Genomic DNA, 17,801 nt, shown 5'->3' with positions numbered 1-17,801 from the left:
TAAAACCCTACTTCCTGCTTGATTATCTTTGATGAGTATAGGGGTTACAAGAGTTGATCTACCTCGAGATCGTAATGGCTAAACCCTAGCTGTCTAGCCTATATGAATACTGATAGTCCCTACGAGCTAAACCCTCCGGTTTATATATACACCGGGGGGCCTAGGTTGTACAGAGTCAGTTCGTGGAAGAAGGAAATTACATATCCGGACACCAATCTTGCTACCCAAGCATAGGAGACTCCTTCCCGGACACGGGAGAAAGCCCTGTGCTTTGTATCTTCATGACCCATCAGTCCGGCCTATATCCAGTAGCCCGGACACCCGAGGACCCCCTAATCCAGGACTCCCTCAGCCGCGCCCCTTCCCGTTATCCAATTCGGACAGCCCATGGGGAGGGGGGGCTTGCGCCACCCCTTGCGGGCCCTTCTCTCTCACCCTATGGCCTGTGTAGGCCCATTACTTCCTCGGGGGGTTCTAATAACCCCTCGGTACTCTTAAAAATACCCGAACCACTCCGAAACCATTCCGGAGTCCGAATACCATCATCCAATATATCAATCTTTACCTCTCGACCATTTCGAGACTCCTCGTCATGTCCGTGATCTCATCCGGAACTCCAAACAATCTTCGGTCACCAAAACACATAACTCATCATACAAATCGTCATCGAACGTTAAGCGTGCGGACCATACGGGTTCGAGAACTATGTAGACATGACCGAGACACATCTCCGATCAATAACCAACAGCAGAACCTGGATGCTCATATTGGTTCCTACATATTCGACGAAGATCTTTATCGGTCAAATCGTAATGACAACATACATCATTCCCTTTGTCATCGATATGTTACTTGCCAGAGATTCGATCGTCGGTATCATCATACCTAGTTCAATCTCGTTACCGGCAAGTCTCTTTACTCGTTCCGTAATGCATCATCCCGTAACTAACTCATTAGTCACATTGCTTTCAAGGCTTATCATGATGTGCATTACCGGGAGGGCCCAGAGATACCTCTCCGATACTCGGAGTGACAAATCCTAACTCGATCTATGCCAACCCAACAAACACCTTCGGAGACACCTGTAGATCATCTTTATAATCACCCAGTTACGTTGTGATGTTTGATAGCACACAAGGTGTTCCTACGGTATTCGGGAGTTGCATAATCTCATAGTCAAAGGAATATGTATAAGTCATGAAGAAAGCAATAGCAATAAAACTTAACAATTATTATTCTAATCTAACGGATGGGTCTTGTCCATCACATCATTCTCCTAATGATGTGATCCCGTTCATCAAATGACAACACATGTCTATGGTCAGGAAACTTAACCATCTTTGATTAACGAGCTAGTCAAGTAGAGGCGTACTAGGGACACATTGTTTTGTCTGTGTATTCACACATGTATCAAGTTTCTAGTTAATATAATTCTAGCATGAATAATAAACATTTATCATGATATAAGGAAATATAAAAAACAACTTTATTATTGCCTCTAGGGCATATTTCCTTCAGTCTCCCACTTGCACTAGAGTCAATAATCTAGATTCCATTGTAATGATTCTAACACCCATGGAGTCTTGGTGCTGGTCATGTTTTTCTCATGGAAGAGGCTTAGTCAATGGGTCTGCAACATTCAGATCCATATGTATTTTGCAAATCTCTATTTCTCCCTCCTTGACTTGATCGCTAATGGAGTTGAAGCGTCTCTTGATGTGTTTGGTTCTCTTGTGAAATCTGGATTCCTTTGCTAAGGCAATTGCTCCAGTATTGTCACAAAATATTTTCAGTGGACCCGATGCACTAGGTATTACTCCTAGATCGGATATGAACTCCTTCATCCAGACTCCTTCATTTGCTGCTTCCAAAGCATCTATGTACTCCGCTTCACACGTAGACCCCGCCACGACGCTCTGCTTGGAACTACACCAACTGATAGCTCCACCATTCAATATAAATACATATCCAGTTTGCGACTTAGAGTCATTTGTATCAGTGTCAAAGCTAGCATCAACGTAACCATTTACGACAAGCTCTTTGTTACCTCCATAAACGAGAAATATATCCTTAGTCCTTTTCAGGTATTTCATGATGTTCTTGACCGCTATCTAGTGATCCACTCTTGGATTGCTTTGGTACCTCCCTGCTAAAATTATAGCAAGGCACACATCAGGTCTGGTAAACGGCATTGCATACATGATAGAACCTATGGCTGAAGCATAGAGAATGACTTTCATTTCTCTTTATCTTCTGCAGTGGTCGGACATTGAGTCTGACTCAACTTCACACCTTGTAACACAGGCAAGAACCATTTATTTGACTGATCCATTTTGAACTTCTTCAAAACTTTATCAAGGTATGTGCTTTGTGAAAGTCAAATTAAGCGTCTTGATCTATCTCTGTAGATCTCGATGCCCAATATATAAGCAGCTTCACCGAGGTCTTTCATTAAAAAATTCTTATTCAAGTATCCTTTTATGCTATCCAGAAATTATATATCATTTTCAATCAACAATATGTCATCCACATATAATATTAGAAATGTTACAGAGCTCCCACTCACTTTCTTGTAAAAACAGGCTTCTCCAAAAGTCTGTATAAAACCATATGCTTTGATCAGACTATCAAAGCGTATATTCCAACTCCGAGAGGCTTGCACCAGTCCATAAATTGGTCGCTGGAGCTTGCACACTTTGTTAGCACCTTTAGGATCGACAAAACCTTCTGGTTGCATCATATACAACTCTTCTTTAAGAAATCCATTAAGGAATGTAGTTTTGACATCCATTTGCCAAATTTCATAATCATAAAATGTGGCAATTGCTAACATGATTCAGACAGACTTAAGCATCGCTACGGGTGAGAAGGTATCATCGTAGTAAACTCCTTGAACTTGTCGAAAACTTTTCGCAACCAGTCGAGCTTTGTAGACAGTAACATTACCATGAGCGTCAGTCTTCTTCTTGAAAATCCATTTATTTTCTCATCCGGCAAGTCAACCAAAGTCCACACTTTGTTCTCATACATGGATCCCATCTCAGATTTCATGGCCCTAAGCTATTTCGTGGAATCTGGGCTCATCATCGCTTCCTCATAGTTCGAAGGTTCATCATGGTCTAGTAACATGACTTCCAGAACAGGATTAACGTACCACTCTGGTATGGAACGTCCTCTGGTTAACCTACGAGGTTCAGTAGTAACTTGATCTAAATTTCATGATCATCATCATTAGCTTCCTCCCTAAATGGTGTAGGCATCACTGGAACTGATTTCTGTGATGAACCACTTTCCAATTCAAGAGAAGGTACAACTAAATCATCAAGTTCTACTTTCCTCCCACTCACTTCTTTCAAGAGAAACTCCATCTCTAGCAAGGATCCATTCTTAGCAACAAGTATCTTGCCTTCGGATCTATGATAGAAGGTGTACCCAACAGTTTCTTTTGAGTATCCTATGAAGACGCACTTCTCCGATTTGGGTTCGAGCTTATCAGGCTGAAGCTTTTTCACATAAGCATCGCAACCCCAAACATTAAGAAACGACAACTTAGGTTTCTTGCTAAACCACAGTTCATATGGTGTCGTCTCAACGGACTTAGATGGTGCCCTATTTAACGTGAATGCAACCGTCTCTAAAGCATAACCCCAAAACGATAGTGGTAAATCGGTAAGAGACATCATAGATTACGCTGTGGTGTTCTAGGTGGCGTGAGTTGTGAAACTATTCCACATTGTTTCAAATGAAGACCAAACTCGTAACTCAAATATTCGCCTCCGCGATCAGATCGTAGAAACTTTATTTTCTTGTTACGATGATTTTCCACTTCACTCTGAAATTCTTTGAACTTTTCAAATGTTTCAGACATATGTTTCATTAAGTAGATATACCCATATCTGCTCAAATCATCTGTGACGGTCAGAAAATAATTATACCCGTCGCGAGGCTCAAAACTCATTGGACTGCATACATCAGTATGTATTATTTCCAATAAGTCTGTGGCTCGCTCCATTGTTCTGGAGAACGGAGTCTTAGTCATCTTTCCCATGAGGCATGGTTCGCAAACATCAAGTGATTCCAAAATCCCATCAGCACAGTGGCGGATCTACAGTTGGTCATTGGTGTACAGATGTACACCCAAATCTTTTGGCTAGAAACTTTATATATGGTGTATACTGTAAGAAGGGAGAGCACGAGAGAGAGACTATATCCATTCATCTGTTGAGTGAGTACAGTGCGGCCACTATGCTAACTACCTCCGTAGCTAACTCGTCTAGCTAGCTAAGCACATGCAGCCATGCAACATGAGACTAGGGATAGTAAATATCGCGGTCGTTACCTATAGGACGAGAGGACGAGTTATACATCAGTCTACACCTACGGATGTCATCAGCACCAGGTAATTAGCATTATTCTTGCCCATTGTCTTTAGATGCATTGTATATTAAAATAGCAGCTCTCCTAAGTTGAATGGTGGACGGCACAAAGGTTGCTGTCGCCGGCCCGAGTTCTAATCTCCACATTCTCTTATAAGAATAAGACAGGGGGCTTCTTTCCCTCTGTTCTCAGTCTTATTTTGTATTGTATATTAATGGCCATGTGATCCCCAACCGTACTATTATGTAGTAAATAATCCTTGTTTTTTTATCATTTCTATAAGGTATTATCGTTTTGATGAAAAAAAGTTCTTGCTACATGAACATTTTAGATATTAGATCTCTTTTTTGGGAAACCCCCAATTTTTTTTGAATTACCAAGTATGAGATCCTGGATCCGCCACCGCATCAGCATGGAGTTTCTTCATGCGCTTTACACCAATATGACCTAAACGGCAGTGCCACAAATAAGTTGCACTATCATTATTAACTTTGCATCTTTTGGCATCAATATTATGAATATGTGTATCACCACGATCGAGATTCAACAAAAATAGACCACTCACCAAGGGTGCATAACCATAAAAGATATTACTCGTATAAATAGAACAATCATTATTCTCTGATTTAAATGAATAACCATCTCACATCAAACAAGATCCAGATATAATGTTCATGCTCAACGCTGGACCAAATAACCATTATTTAGTTCTAAAACTAATCTTGAAGGTAGATGTAGAGGAAGCGTGCCGACGGTGATCACATCGACCTTGGAACCATTTCCGACGCGCATCGTCACCTCGTCCTTAGCCAATCTTCGTTTAATCCATAGCTCCTGTTTCGAGTTGAAAGTACGAGCAACAGAACCAGTATCAAATACCCAGCCGCTACTACGAGCATTAGTAAGGTACACATCAATAACATGTATATCAAATATACCTTTCACTTTGCCATCCTTCTTATACGCCAAATACTTGGGGCAGTTCCGCTTCCAGTGACCAGTCCCTTTGGAGTAGAAGCACTCAATTTCAGGCTTAGGTCCAGACTTGGGATTCTTCCCGGGAGCAGCAACTTGCTTGCTATTCTTCTTGAAGTTCCCCTTTTTACCTTTTCCCTTTTTTCTTGAAACTAGTGGTCTTGTTAACCATCGACACTTGATGGTCCTTCTCGATTTCTACCTCCATAACTTTAAGCATTGCGAAGAGCTCGGGAATTGTCTTTTCCATCCCTTGCATATTATAGTTCATCACGAAGCCTTTATAGCTGGTGGCAGTGACTGAAGAACTCTGTCAATGACACTATCATCCGGAAGATTAACTCCCAGGTGAGTCAAGTGGTTATGGTACCTAGACATTCTGAGTATGTGTTCACTGACAAAACTATTCTCCTCCATCATGCAGCTATAGAACTTGTTGGAGACTTCATATCTATCAACTCGGGCATTTGCTTGAAATATTAACTTCAAATGTTGGAATATCTCATATGCTCCATGAAGTTCAAAATGCCTTTGAAGTCCCGATTCTAAGACGTAAAGCATGGCACACTGAACTATCGAGTAGTCATCAGGTTTAGCTTGCAAGCCGTTCATAACGTCCGAAGTTGCTCCTGCAGCAGGCCTTGCACCTAGCGGTGCTTCAAGGACGTAATTCTTCTGTGCAGCAATGAGGATAATCATCAAGTTATGTACCCAGTCCGTGTAGTTGCTACCATCATCTTTCAACTTAGCTTTCTCTAGGAACGCATTAAAATTCAACGAAACGGTAGCACGAGCAATTGATCTACAACAACATAGATATGCAGAAACTATCAGGACTAAGTTCATGATAAATTTAAGTTCAATTAATCATATTACTAAAGAACTCCCACTTAGATAGACATCCCCCGAGTCATCTAAATGATCACATGATCCATATCAACTAAACCATGTCCGATCATCACGTGAGATGGAGTAGTTTTCAATGGTGAACATGTCTATGTTGATCATATCTACTATATGATTCACGTTTGACCTTTTGGTCTCAGTGTTCCGAGGCCATGTCTGTACATGCTAGGCTCGTCAGTTTTAACCTGAGTATTCTGCACGTGCAAAACTGTCTTGCACCCGTTGTATGTGAACGTAGAGCGTATCACACCTGATCATCACGTGGTTTCTCGGCACGACGAACTGTCACAACCGTGCATACTCAGGGAGACCACTTATACCTTGAAATTTAGTGAGGGATCATCTTATAATGCTACCGCCGTACTAAGCAAAATAAGATGCATAAAAGATAAACATCACATGCAATCAAAATATGTGACATGATATGGCCATCGTCATCTTGTGCCTTTGATCTCCATCCCCAAAGCATCGTCATGATCTCCATCGTCACCGGCTTGACACCTTGATCTCCATCATAGCGTCGTTGTCGTCTCGCCAACTATTGCTTCTACAACTCTCGCTACCTCATAGTGATAAAGTAAAGTAATTACATGTCGATTGCATTTCATACAATAAAGCGACAACCATAAGGCTCCTGCCAGTTGCCGATAACTTCTACAAAACATGATCATCTCATACAATAACTTATATCACATCATGTCTTGACCATATCACATCACAACATGCCCCGCAAAAACAAGTTAGACGTCCTCTACTTTGTTGTTGCAAGTTTTACATGGCTGCTACGGGCTTCTAGTAAGAATCGTTCTTACCTACGCATCAAAACCACAATGATTTTTCATCAAGTGTGATGTTTTAACCTTCAACAAGGACCGGCCGTAGTCAAATTCGATTCAACTAAAGTTGGAGAAACAGACACCCGCCAGCCACCTTTATGCAAAGCAAGTTGCATGTCTGTCGGTGGAACTGGTCTCAGGAACGTGGTCATGTAAGGTTGGTTCGGGCCGCTTCATCCAACAATACCGCCGAATCAAAATAAGACGTTGGTGGTAAGCAGTATGACTATGATCGCCCACAACTCATTGTGTTCTTCTCATGCATATCATCTACGCATAGACCTAACTCAGATGCCACTGTTGGGGAATGTAGCATGCAATTTCAAAAAATTCCTACGGTAATGCAAGATCTATCTAGGAGATGCATAGCAACGAGAGGGGGAGAGTGTGTCCACGTACCCTCGTAGACCGAAAGCGGAAGTGTTAGCTGAACGCGGTTGATGTAGTCGAACGACTTCACGATCCAACCGATCAAGTACCAAACGTACGGCACCTTCGAGTTCAGCACACATTTAGCTCCATGACATCCCTCCAACTCTAGATCCAGCAAAGTGTCGAGGGAGAGTTTCGTCAGCACGACGGCGTGGTGACGATGATGGTGATATGTTCCGCACAGGGATTCGCCTAAGCACTACGACACTATGACCGGAGGAGTAAATTGTGGAGGGGGCACCGCACACGGCTAAGAGAACAATTGATGTCCTATGGGGTGCCCCCCTGCCCCCGTATATGAAGGAGGAGGGGAGGAGGCCGGCCACAAGGGGCACGCCATGGGGGGGGAACTGACTAGGACTCCCGATCCTAGTCAGCCCCCCTTTCCTTTCCTTCGGAGGGGGAAAAGGGAAGGAGAGGGAGAGGGAGAAGGAAAGGGGGGCGCCCTCTTCCCATTGTCCAATTCAGACAGCCCATGGGGGGCGCCACCCCTTGCAGGCTCTCCTCTCTCTCCCCAATGGCCCATGTAGGCCCATTACTTCCCCGGGGGGTTCCGCTAACCCCTCGGTACTTCGAAAAATATCCGAACCACTTCGAAACAATTCTGGTGTCTGAATACCATTGTCCTATACATCAATCTTTACCTCTCGACCATTTCAAGACTCCTCTTCATGTTCGTGATCTCATCCGGGACTCTGAACAATCTTCGGTCAGCAAAACACATAACTCATCATACAAATCGTCATCGAACGTTTAGCATGCGGACCCTACGGGTTCGAGAATTATATAGACATGACCGAGACACATCTTCGATCAATAACCAACAACGGAACCTGGATGCTCATATTGGTTCCTACATATTCTACGAAGATCTTTATCGGTCAAGCCGTAATGACAACATACGTCATTCCCTTTGTCATCGATATGTTACTTGCCCGAGATTTGAACGTCGGTATCATACTATCTAGTTCAATCTCGTTACCGACAAGTCTCTTTACTCGTTCCGTAATGCATCATCCCGTAACTAACTCATTAGTCACATTGCTAGCAAGGCTTATCATGATGTGCATTGCCGAGAGAACCCAGAGATACCTTTCCGATACTCGGAGTGACAAATCCTAATCTCGATCTATGCCAACCCAACAAACACCTTCGGAGACACCTGTAGAGCATCTTTACAATCACCCAGTTACGTTGTGACATTTGATAGCACACAAGGTGTTCCTCCGATATTCGGGAGTTGCATAATCTCATAGTCAAAGGAATATGTATAAGTCATGGAGAAAGCAATAGCAATAAAACTTAATGATCATTATGCTAAGCTAACGGATGGGTCTTGTCCTTCAAATCATTCTCCTAATGATGTGATCTCGTTCATCAAATGAGAACACATGTCTATGGTCAGGAAACTTAACCATCTTTGGTTAACGAGCTAGTCAAGTAGAGGCATACTAGGGACACTTTGTTTTGTCCACGTATTCACACATGTATTAAGTTTCCAGTTAATACAATTCTAGCATGAATAATAAACATTTATCATGATATAAGGAAATATAAATAACAACTTTATTATTGCCTCTAGGGCATATTTCCTTCACTTTTAAGGTCACAATCGACTTATTTGTGAATAAAATTGTCTGAACCTTCTATACGAAAGAACTTGAACTATCAGTCCAGCCAGATTTGAAGTTGAACGATCATTTCCCTTATCGAGTGTTAAGGAAAACGAAGCCAGAGATGACCTCGCCGGAGAACTTGGACTGAAGAACATGCAATGAAGAACTTGAGGTTGTTTGGCTGCCCATGTGCAGCATGGCGGGCTGCAGGCGGGAAGGGAGGGCGGTAACACCTCCTAGCATTTAGAGTCTCTCAAGTTAAAACATGCTACATGGCCACCACATCATCTTTGATCCCTAACATTGATGCTATATAAAATCCAGTGTCTTCACGAGTAAAAACGCCACAACGACATTGCATGGACTTTGATCACCAACCATGATACTGTCCACATCTATGATTCAGTGTTTATATATACATCACTAGAACAAGTTAGATAGATCGATTATAGTTCATAGATCCACGTGGGAACAGGCATGTGTCGCTGCCAGCTTTTCTAATCATAGGACAACCGCATGCTAAGAAGTATATTTTGCTAGGAATGTGTGGGAAACAGACAACATACATGAACTTTGGTGTGGGCTGGTAGTCGAACTTGCTGCCCATCCACACTAGCACCAGCGCATAAGCCGTGTTGGCTACCAGGGGAGCCAGGATGGATCCGGTCAGAGATGGGGGCCGCGAGTGCCTGCATTTTAGCAATGACAATAAATTTACTTATACTTCAGAGAAACAACAAACACATACACAAACTGACAATGACAGGAACCATCTTGTGCCCCCGTATACACCCAGCACCATCAAATTCCATATACCTGGACTTATTTTTATTCATATATACTTGAAACTTATTCGCTATCAATGTACATGAACTTTCCATGTTACAAGTGAGAGCACCTAGACAGGGTAAATGCACAGAAAAAACACTTTTCTTTTTTCATTTAAAGCACAATCTAGACTAGAGCAATCACAACTTTTTGGCACTTTGGCACCGAGGTGATAGGAGTGACCATGTGAAAAAGAATAGAACTCAAAATGAAGATTTTTGGAGATGGAAGAAAACGTTAGACGATCGGGTGAACTGGCTTCCTCTACTCCTGTGGACTGACGGCGCCGGTGAAGTGGAGCTGATGGAGCGGAGATCATGAGCGGCGACAAGATTCGCGGGATTTAGTTGCTGCAGTGGATCCCAGTCACAGGTGCATGAACGGTTTAAAAATCACATGAATGCAAAACCAAAATTCGTGCTACTGAGTGTAGTTCTGGAGTCATGTAACAATTATACTAGAACTTGTGTGGCACATTTTTCCCGTTGAAAGCATCTGATGTTCAGAACACGCTATATGAAAAGAGGAAGGGGCAGACATACCAATCGCACGCAGAGTGGTCGATGGAGGCGTTGTGCCCCGTGGTGTGCTTGCTTCCTTGAATGGTCACCATGACTTTTTGGCCGGTAGCTGAAGGGGGACGCGAACTGCTGCTACAGGACCCACGAGGAACGCGGCCGACAGCAAGGCGCGGGGGCCAATTGGTCGGCAGCTGCGTGTGTTGGTCTCGGGAGGAGCCAGGTCGTTGCATTGTGTGGTCATGGAGGTGAGCGCGGGGGCCTGCTGGTGGCTAGGAGGAGGTGGGCTGGTCGGCGGTGGGGGTTGGGCCGGAGATGGGAGGGCGCGACGGCTGGAGAAGGAGCTGATTGAGGTGGGGTGGCTGCCGAATCCAGGGGAGATGGGCCCTGGAGGCGGCGGATGGAGCCAGGTGAGGGAGTCCTGGATTAGGGGGTCCCCGGACAGCCGGACTATGTACCTTGGCCGGACTGTTGGACTATGAAGATACAAGATTGAAGACTTCGTCCCATGTCCGGGTGGGACTCTCCTTTGCGTGGAAGGCAAGCTTGGCAATTCGGATATGTAGATCTCCTCCCTTGTAACTGACTCTGTGTAACCCTAGCCCCCTCTGGTGTCTATATAAACTGGAGGGTTTAGTCCGTAGGACAACAACAATCATAATCATAGGCTAGCTTCTAGGGTTTAGGCTCTACGGTCTCGTGGTAGATCAACTCTTGTAATACTCATATCATCAAGATCAATCAAGCAGGAAGTAGGGTATTACCTCCATCGAGAGGGCCCGAACCTGGGTAAACATTGTGTCCCGCGCCTCCTGTTACCATCCGCCTTAGACGCACAGTTTGGGACCCCCTACCCGAGATCCGCCGGTTTTGACACCGACATTGGTGCTTTCATTGAGAGTTCCACTGTGCCGTCACGATAAAGGCTTGATGGCTCCTTCGATCATCGGGAACGATGTGGTCCAGGGTGAGGTTTTTCTCTCCGGACAGATCTTTGTATTTGGCGGCTTCGTACTGCGGGGCAACTCGCTTGGCCATCTGGAGCAGATCGATAGCTACGCCGTAGGCCGTCAGGTCAGGTTTGGAAACTTAAACTATACTGCCGACATCCGTGGAGACTTGATCTTCGACGGATTCGAGCCCATGTCAGGTGCGCCGCACAGTCACGACGAGCATGACTTAGCTCTGCCATCGGATAGTGTTCGAGAGATCACACCTGTGGCTACTCCGGCCCTCAATCCAGAGCAGATTGCGTCGTCCGAGGACGGGTGGATGGACCCCGCCACGGAGGCCGCACACTCAGCGGCGATATAGCCAAATACTGACTTCACCTCCTATGAGACATGTGTTGTCGGACCCTTGGATTCGTCCCCGGCCACGGGCTCCGAACCGCCTGCGTCCGTGCCTATCGAATCTGATTGGGCACTGATCATGGAGTTTTCCTCCACGGATATCTTTCAGCACTCGCCCCTGGGCGACGTGCTGAATTCATTAAGGTCTCTATCCTTGTCAGGAGGCCCTTGGCCGAACTATGTCCGGCTCGAGTGGGAAGCGGACGACGAAGAAATTCGTTCCCCACCCACCACCCACTTAATAGCCACTGTCTACGACTTAACCGACATGCTCGATTTCGGCTCCAAAGACATCGACGGTATGGACGACGATGCAGGAGAAGAACAGGAACCACCACCCACAGGGTGCTGGACTGCCACCTCATCATATGATATATACATGGTGGACACCACCAAAGAAAGCTATGGCAATAAGGCAAAGGAGGATAATTCCCTCGAGAAGCAATCTAAGCACCGGCATCATCGGCGCCGCTCTAAGCCCCGCCATAGCAAAAGCAGTGATACCGGCACAAGAGACAATAACGCTGCGGATAGTGCCAAAGACGAAGACAATCCCCTCCAGCCAGGCTTCGAGCAGGACGTGGGCTAGCTAGCCCTAAGGAACAGGCAGTAGATGGAGAATCAGAGGATAACAATTACATGCCTCTCTCCGAAGACGAGGTGAGCCTCGGCGACGAAGAATTTATCGTGCCTGAGGATCCCATCGAGCAGGACCGCTTCAAGCGCCGGCTTATAGCCACAACAAAACGCCTGAAGAAAAAGCAACAACAGCTTCAAGCTGACCAAGATCTGCTAGCAGATAGATGGACTGAGGTTGCTACCCCAACTCGAGGAGGAAGCATTAAAGCCTACACTTCCAGCGTATGATGTGGCTGACCGGCCACCTCGTGGCCGAGACAAAGCGGCATATCAGCCCGAAGTCCAGCCCGCACCCCGTCGCCAGTTAAACAAAAACACATAGGCCCGGGGTAACACGCAGGACCTGCGAGACATATTGGAAAACAAAGCAGGACATACAAGATCGATCTACGGATCACGGGGGCACGCCCCAACGCGTGACGACGACCGTCATGCCGGATATACTAAAAGCAAATCCGGCCGGGCCGAATACAGCAAACAAGACTCGTATGAACTGCGTCGTGACATAGCCCAGCATAGAGGCTCCGCACACCCCCTATGCTTCACTGATGAAGTAATGGATCACGAATTCCCATAAGGTTTTAAACCCGTGAACATTGAATCATATGATGGTACAACAGACCCCGCGGTATGGATTGAAGATTTCCTCCTCCACATCCACATGGCCCGCGGTGACGATCTACATGCCATCAAGTACCTCCCACTAAAACTCAAAGGGTCGGCTCGGCGTTGGCTGAATAGCCTGCCGGCAAACTCCATTGGCAGTTGGGAGAATTTGGAAGACGCATTCCTTGACAACTTTCAGGGCACTTATGTGCGACCACCGGATGCCGATGACTTGAGTCACATAACCCAACAACCAGGGGAATCAGCCAGGAAATTCTGGACTCGGTTCCTAACTAAAAAGAACCAAATTGTCGACTGTCCGGATGCCGAGGCCTTAGCGGAATTTAAGCATAACATCCGCGACGAGTGGCTCACCCGACACCTCGGCCAAGAGAAGCCGAAGTCCATGGCAGCCCTCACAACAATCATGACCCGCTTTTGTGCGGGCGAGGACAGCTGGCTGGCTCGCAGCAACAACACATCAAGAAATCCTGGCAATTCAGATGCCAAAGATAGCAACGGCAGGCCACGTCGCAACAGACACAAGCGCCGCAACAACGGCGACAACGCCGAAGACACGATAATTAATGCCGGATTCAGTGGCTCTAAATCCTGTCAGCGGAAAAAGCCGTTCAAAAGAAGCAATCCGGGACCGTCCAGTTTGGACCGCATACTCGATCGCTCGTGTCAAATTCACAGCACCCCCGATAAACCAGCCAACCACACCAACAGAGAATGCTGGGTGTTCAAACAGGCCGGCAAGTTGAATGCCGAAAACAAGGAAAAGGGGCTGCATAGCGACGACGAGGAGGAGCCACGGCCGCCGAACACAGGGGGACAAAAGAAATTTCCTCCCCAAGTGAAAACGGTGAACATGATATACGCAACCCATATTCCCAAGCAGGAACGGAAGCGCGCACTAAGGGACGTCTATGCGATGGAGCCAGTCGCCCCAAAGTTCAACCCATGGTCTTCTTGTCCAATCACTTTCGATCGTAGGGACCACCCCACCAGTATCCGTCATGGCGGTTCTGCCGCATTGGTCCTTGACCCCATCATTGACGGATTTCACCTCACTCGAGTCCTTATGGATGGTGGCAGCAGCCTGAACCTGCTCTATCAGGATACGGTGCGCAAAATGGGTATAGACCCCTCAAGGATCAAACCCACAAAAACCACCTTTAAAGGTGTCATACCAGGTGTAGAGGCCTGTTGCACGGGCTCAATCACACTGGAAGTGGTCTTCGGATCTCAGGACAACTTCCGAAGCGAGGAGTTAATCTTCGATATCGTCCCCTTCCGCAGTGGCTATCACGCACTGCTTGGACGAACCGCATTTGCCAGATTCAATGCGGTACCGCATTATGCATACCTCAAGCTCAAAATGACAGGACCTCGCGGGGTTATAACAGTTAATGGAAACACAGAACACTCGCTCCGCACAGAGGAGCACACTGTGGCCCTCGCAGCAAAAGCGCAAAGCAGCCTTCTGAGGCAAACCACCAATTCGGCGAAAAAGCCCCCGGACACCTTCAAGCGAGTCCGGAGTACCCTGCAACAGGATCGTCAGGCACGTTCAGAGCTCGCCTAGCAATTCGGCCTCCGTCCTAGTCCCAGTCAAGCGGCGAAAGTTGCGCCGTGCGTACATAATTATGCACTCAAGATACCATGGGCATAGGCAGAGGCACGGCTATGGCACGGCCCATAATGCGGCTCAACCGCTTCAGGACCCGTATATCTTTAACATTTTCTTCCTTTCAGGCCCCTATTCTCTGAAGGCCCTCTCCGATCGCCTGATTATCGGACCCGTCACGGGAAGGAAACACCAAGGAAGCAAGAAGCTTTGATGTACAAGGGAATCCCCAGCTGGTCTCTGATAACGATCGCTATACCTGTTTTACATACCCACACGCAGCTTGCCCTTGGATAGGACATGTCAAATAGTCCTATTTTTACTTATTGCACTACTTGTATACATACGATTTGACGTATCATTTAAATAACAATGTACAGCATTAGCTCATTATTGCATTACTTCATCTTTTTCCCTTATCTGCTTATTTACGACAAATTGCACCCGTACATGCTGATACATCCAGTGCGCCAGGGGCTTCAGTGTACCCCATAACACGGCATAAAAAGTCCGAACACTTTCGACAGTGCGGCACCCCAAACTTATAGCATTATATGCACCAGCTTCGAATCATGTCTTGGGTCAATAGTTGGGTTTGCCCGGCTCCCATGTTTTGGTACCTTACGTTCCGCTATATCGGCTAAGGTAGCACTGGGAGAACTACTGCGATTGTGTCCCGGTTCTTCTGGACGAGCACCTCAGTAGAGAAAGCCGAAAACTGACTGTCATGATGCGGCGAGAGCTGGTCGCTATTCGAGAGGTCTCAAATCCTTAAAGATTTTTTCCGCTTCGGGCGAGGAGTCGGCCTTGTCCGATTTAGGCGTACATAGCGCCCCAAGTTCGACCTTCCGAACACTAGGGGCTTCGCCAAAATTTAAAATTATAGACTTCTATGGCTAAGTGAGAGTGATAAAGCTTTATAGTCCGATTGCCTGGTTCGTTGTGCTGAACACCTCCTTCGAAGGACCCAAAACTGGGATAAAGAGTGATTAGGTTTATCCCGAACACGTCAGTACTAGTTACATGGGGGCAGAAGCCAACGACTAGCCAACTCTCAGATTTTATAAACGGCCGCACAGAAGGTAATATTTTAAATCAACAAGCGTTATATAGCGCACATGAACTCGTTTTCATATTACAGGATCACATGAGTACATTCATTCAAATATTACATCCTTAGCACATTCCTCCGCCACAAGGCGAGCACCCTTCAGAACACTGTCATAATACTTTTCGGGGTGGCAATGCTCCTTGCCCTCCGGTGGCCCCTCCTTCACCAGATTTTTGGCGTCCATCTTCGCCCAGTGCACTTTCGCCCGGGCAAAGGCCCTGTGCGCGACGGCTTTATGACTTCAAACTGTGGGCAGGCATTCACAAGCCGCCTTACCAGGCCGAAGTAGCTGCCAGGCAGGGGCTCGCCAGGCCACATCCGGACTATGAGACCATTCATGGCCAGTTCGGCCGCCTTGTGAAGCTCGACCAGTTGCTTCAAATGGTCGCTCAAGGGCATCGGATGTTCGGTCCCAGTATACTGAGACCAGAACAACTTCTCCGTCGAGCTCCCTTCCTCGGCCCAGTAGAACTCCGCGGCATCCGACACACTGCTGGGTAGATCTGCGAACGCTCCTGGAGAGCTCCAAATTCGGGTAAGTAAAAGGAAAGTTTCCTTCACATGCTTGCTTTGCATAATGAATGCCTTACCCGCCGCTATCTTCTTGACTGCCTAAATCTCCAGGAGGGCCTCTTGGGCTTCGGCCTTGGCATTTTGTGCGTTGTCGAGGGCCTTCGCAAGCTCGGACCCCTGCGTCTTAGAGTCATGCTCCAAGGACTCGTATTTCTTGACAAAATCCTAGAGCTCTTGCTGAACCCCGCCGACACGGGCCTCTTGCTTCTCATGCTCGGTGCGCTCCTTGGCCGCTTTGTCTTCGGCCTCGGACAGCGCCTTTTTCAGGGCCGCCACTTCGGTCGTGGCCCCTAGAAAAATTCATGACGATCCTATGATCTAACAACCACCTTCCTTTTTCTTTATAAATATACAGACGGGGTATCACTTACCTTTGTTCTCTTCGAGCTGCCTCTTGGTAAGGCCGAGCTCTTCCTCAGACCGCTCAAGGTCCCGCTTCAGTGCGGAGACCTCCGCCGTGCGAGCGGCAGCAGCCAGCAGCGAAGCCTGCTTATTCACATAGACATATTCTGATTAGACTCCTGTGATTATTATTTGATCCTCTGTTCGGCCTTTCTTTGCGAACACCAAACAGAGCATCAGGGGCTACTGTCTATGCTGTAACATTTTCTCATAATTTGATTACTTACCTCAAAGCCTGTTAGGAGGCTGGCACAGGCTTCAGTCAGTCCGCTTTTGGCGGACCGAACCTTCTCGACCACCGCACTCATGATAGTGCGGTGCTCTTCGTTAATGGAAGCGCCGCGAAGCACTTCCAGCAAATTGTCCAATGCCTCTGGATGGACAAAGGCCATCGGCACAGATGGCTCGCCCCCCTTAGCGAGGGTTCGCCTGACAGCATCCGGAACCACTGGAGGTTCCGGCGCAGTATTCGTCTGGGGGCCAAACTTGTTGCCCCCGTCATTAGAGCCCATGGGAGTCTTGCCCCCCATGCGCCCAGCATCTTGGATGTCGCCTTGGGGCGCCTCCAGAACTATCTCCCCTTGGTTTAGTGCCCTTTGAGACAACACCTCGACGTCGTCCGTAGGGCGGGGGGAGGTGGCAGTCGGGAGTGAATAGCTGTTCAATGCCGACTGGCCCAAAGACTCGTCTGAGGAGGATACGTCGATATGGGATTTGGAGGGACTGCATGATCATGTTTGGCATGATAAGAAGCAATAAAACAAAACATACCAGAACAATCATGGTATCCGGATACTTACGACTTCGTCTGGGGCTTGTCCATGGGCAACCACTCCTCGTCGCTGTAAGCGGCTGTTGTGGAGTAGTCCGGAAGGAGGGTCCTTCCCTTTTTGGACCCTTTGGCCTCCCCAGATGGGGTGGCCTTCCTTTCCTTGTCTCCCCCGGCTGGGGGGAGAACTTTCCTCTTCCTCCTCCTCGTTTTCGTGGGAGGAGGGCG

Source organism: Triticum aestivum, chromosome 6D, assembly GCF_018294505.1.
Source record: "Triticum aestivum cultivar Chinese Spring chromosome 6D, IWGSC CS RefSeq v2.1, whole genome shotgun sequence".
Taxonomy (NCBI): domain Eukaryota; kingdom Viridiplantae; phylum Streptophyta; class Magnoliopsida; order Poales; family Poaceae; genus Triticum; species Triticum aestivum.
Note: the sequence above shows the minus strand (reverse complement) of the source record.